This window comes from Zerene cesonia, chromosome 10, assembly GCF_012273895.1.
Source record: "Zerene cesonia ecotype Mississippi chromosome 10, Zerene_cesonia_1.1, whole genome shotgun sequence".
Taxonomy (NCBI): Eukaryota; Metazoa; Arthropoda; class Insecta; order Lepidoptera; family Pieridae; genus Zerene; species Zerene cesonia.
The window spans coordinates 6,715,147-6,719,911 of NC_052111.1; positions in this window are offsets into that span (position 1 = coordinate 6,715,147).

Below are 4,765 nucleotides of genomic sequence, written 5' to 3' on the forward strand. Positions count from 1 at the left end.
AAGTCAGGTTCAGTAATGAATAGAGAAAACAATGTTTGTACGACTATATGTATGATGTTCGATTAAAAATTTAAAACAGATGTTTGATGTTATTATTACTTAGAAACCTCCTGGTGTGTGGCTTTTTAATACGCTTGTAGTATAATCATGTGTGTATGTGTGTATGTTATGTATTTATGTAACTAACTCGTTTAAACTCGATTTGGGCACACTTCAAACGGAAAGATTTAATTCAAACTTCGTACTGTTATCAAGGTTCGGTGAAAATGCAATAATTACAAAAGTTTACCTTATTATCCCGATTAGGATCGCCAAGATTAAATTTCTTTCTTACATGTTCTCTGCAAATGATTTAATTTATTTGATCTTTGTTTAATACAATAATGACAAATTATTTATCATTAAATTGTGTTTTTTGATTAACTAAAACAACTGATACAGCTCTTGTAGATCATTATGCTAAATTATTAAATTAATTATTGAAATCGTGGACAGACTATGGCAGTTACGGTATAAAATGCTTTTACAAATTTATTGCTTCCCAATGCGATTTGGCCGAAAATAAAAATGCTTTTAAGAGCGACTTACCTACATTTGGAATCTAAAATAGCTATTTTATATATAACAGTTATACATATATCGACCATTATTATGTTTCCAGTCGCGGCTTCCCTACTTACATAATATTAAAAATATGAAAGTATCTTTATCCCTCTGTCAGTCTCTTCTTCACGCCTAAACCACTGAACAGATTTGCTTTGCTTTGATCATGCATTCGAAGCCGCGAGTAAAAAGCTAGTAAGTAAGAACTTTAATATAACTGAGCTTATAATTTCAATAATTATTTCTATTACAGTACAAATAAGTATACATACATATTAAAAATTTAATTGTGCTTCCTATACAGGACCTATAAACTAATTAAGAAAGTCGATCGTGACCTGTGAAGGTATCTAGCTGATGTCAGGTTAAATGTCGAACGCTATTTTCATAACAAACAAATTATAAGCGTGGGCATTAAAATATTGTTTTCTTGTACATTATTTATAATCAGGTTATCAGACATCGTTATCAAGGTTTGTAAAATTACAATTATATTCAGTTTATCAGCGAAATATATTCGTAATGATATTAAATAATAGGCAGGTAATGCTATGGCTATTCTCTATTATCAAAATGTACCTTATCGTTCATTATAATACTAGTTTACCCGCGTGGTTTCGTCCGCATGAACCTGGAAATTTCAGGTAAAGAACCATTCGACGCGTTCTCGGTGTTTTTGACAATAAAATAGTGTATTCCCTAAAAAAAGGTGGGCTATATTATAGCCTATGTTTCCATGCCACTCACAGATAACGTAGTTATCTATTGTAAACCATTTTTTTATCGTTTAAGTAGATTCAGAGATTTACCCACTACAACATTACAAACAAATTCGCAAACCTTACATATTTACAATATTAATATATATAGATTTCGATCGAATCAACAACTAAATCAAACACCCATCAATAACATTCAAACAATTACATATCTTCATTAATTTTTAATCTTTCGTGCGACGAATTTCACAAAGATAAACCATATTGTAACGCACACATCCATTGTCCGTTGTTGTGTAAAAATTATATAATTATTTATCAACCACGTGTAAGCTTATGATATTATCACTATCGCACTAAACAAATATTACAATTCGCGAACACGTAGCAAGTGACGCTCGTGTACGCCAAAATATTTTGTGTAATTTTTATGGTCTTGAATACTACACGATATATGTAGTATTCAAAATGTAATATTCAGTACATGATATACTATAAATATGGAGATAGGGTAGTTTATGATATTTGAAGCAATTATTTAGAATTTTCATTAGTACAAATTGTTTTAATATAATGATGAACACTGAAATAAATGGTTCAAAACATCAACTCTTTTGACAATATGTTTTTCACTGAACTGCGCCCGACGATCGTTCATCAGCGGGCGAATTCATGTGTTATTCTTGAATAGAAGCTAGATCACTGCCATGTATCATCAAAATTCATGCAGTGGTTTTCACGTGAAAGAGAAACAAACATACATCCATCCTCACAAACTTTCGCATTTATGATATTAAGTAGGACTTTAAATGAATCAGAGGTCCCATCGCATTAATAACAATAAAACTACACAAGAATTAAAGGTTCATATTTGTTATTGTAGCACTATCATTGCACTCGGAGGAGGCGGGAGAACGAAGGTTATCAGCGCTGATAACAGCTCATCCATCACAGTGTATCGCAAGGAGACGTGTGCGGAAGATTTCGGAGCCACTGTACAATATACATCTATCACAATTTGCGTGCGTCACCATTCGCAAAACATTATTCGTGTACGGTGTACACCTTAAATAATATTAATTCGAATACTATGATGGATTTGGATAGAGGTATCTTGTAGGATTGCAGAGATTTACATGAACAAAAAACTAACTTGACTTAGTTTATTAGTTTAGACCAGCAAAGAATACGTAATTTTTAATTATATCAACCTTTATGTTCAACAACCATCAACCTGTTATGCCTAACAAGTTAAACTCCCTACTAATATTATAAACGTGAAAGTAGGTGATGCGTGGAAGACAGATATACAAACGGGTACAAAATATTCGTTTCACACACAAAATAAATAAAAAAGAACGATTACATGGAAGAAGTACTTAGAAGTTAAATAGAACGCTAGGTTTTGTAGGAGTTTCGTGACTAAGAATAGCTTACGTTCTTTGTTTTGTAAATCACATATTTTTATCACCTAACAGTTAGCTAAAAGCAGGCGTATAATAAATTCTTGAGAGTACCATAATAATCTGTTTAAATCTTGTAAGAAAAGCTAATTTAAGATTATATAAATAGTGTTACAAGTATTTGTTTGTAAAAATTTGATTAAATTGAACTCTGTCCCTTGAAGGGACAGTTTTAAGATTGAACATGTGAAAAACAGTACGCAATAATAACGAATATAAATATAGTAAGAGGCCCAGAAGCAAAATCTAATGAAAATTGCCATAGAAGTAATAAACAAAAATTATAACTTAATCTAAAACCAATCAGCCTATGTAATCTAATCGAAATGTTAAGATAATCTTTGCAAAATCGCAGTGAATGTTTTAGGAAACCTATCGAATAACGCGTGTTGATAACTTTACAATTTCAGGGTCGCAATATGCTATAGTTCCCAGTATAATACCTAACCAAGTACATCTTTAAAAAAAATATCGATTCATTCACGTAAAAATATCTAGGTATATGATTATATTACACATATATAATTTGATAAGTAACTATATATACATAATACTACTATATATACCTATGTATATAGCTACGATCCATTTAATGAAAAAAAAAAATCAGCGCAACAAAGAACAATAAGCGAATCAAATTCCTTTTTATTCAAAAAGTGATGTACACATTATTTAGTTTAATAAAAATGTGTAACACACAACCGAATCAAAAAGTTTACCATTCGTAACACATTCATTATATGTAAATTAGGTAATTCTACGGTCAGAAATATAATTAAAGGGACTTTGAGTAAAAATAAAATACACGAGAGACTTTAGTTAATACATAATTAATATTTTTTGAATTAAACTTTATTTATATATTTAACCTAATTATGAATATCTTGTTAAAATTACATGCCGGTTGGAAGTAAAAAAACTATTTAACACATAAATGTACCTACTATGTTTTAGTTATTTAAATAACGTTTCCACCTCAGTTTTTTGGGGTAAACAGGTAATTTTAGCAGTAGATAATGGCATTGCCAGTATTGCTAATTATTTTTAGCGAAAAACAAATGTCTTGTGTATTTGGTGTATTATTCTTAATATTAACATATTAATTGCTGGGACTAAAATTATGTTGCATTTACGAATTCGTGTGAATAGCGAGGCGAGTTGCGAACACAAATATCTATGTAAAAAGTGTAATCGCCACTCGAATAAGCATAATCGCGTTAAGAGTGTTTCTTCGGTCAAACAAACTTACTGAACGACTTGCGAACGTGTGACCAGTGGTTCCTGAAGACACTTAAACGAATGTTTCGGGCAGTTCGCAAATGGCAAGCACGAATGTGTAAATGCACCATTAGAGTATTAATAAAGTGGGTAAATGAATTAAAGATTTATGAACTTTGGAACACCTAAGAAACTACTAAGAGTTATACATTTAAACATTCCACGTGAACTCTACTAGATTGTTAGTACCTCCTGATGTTACGCAATAACTCGTGACTCTTATTACAAGTGCCTCTTATGTTAATACGTGACAAGTCTTATCGTTTAGTCAAATGAATGTGGATCGTTTTGTAGCAGGCACAAGGTTGGATGTCGAATGCAACCGAAAATTAACGCTTCCTTATCTGAAGTGAATACTAAGATGCTTTTCCTGCACTTTTTGTGTGTAGTAGCGAATTATCACATTAGTAGATATGTTGTATCATTGTTATTCATCTGTCAAAGTGATTAGACGCACTGATATGATGTAATCTCAATTATGGTTTAATATTTCTTGAATCTGTAAATCTGTAAATTATTTTTTATAATATTTAGGTATCTATTCTAATTGGAAATGTTACTTAATGAATTATTTATTCACGGATGTTTATTTAATTTCAAATAAATACTCAAATATTTAAAACAATGACTACCTAGTCTTGCCATAAATATTGTAATAAAGAAAAAAGAAAATTGTTAACTGCAAATAACATTTATTACTTT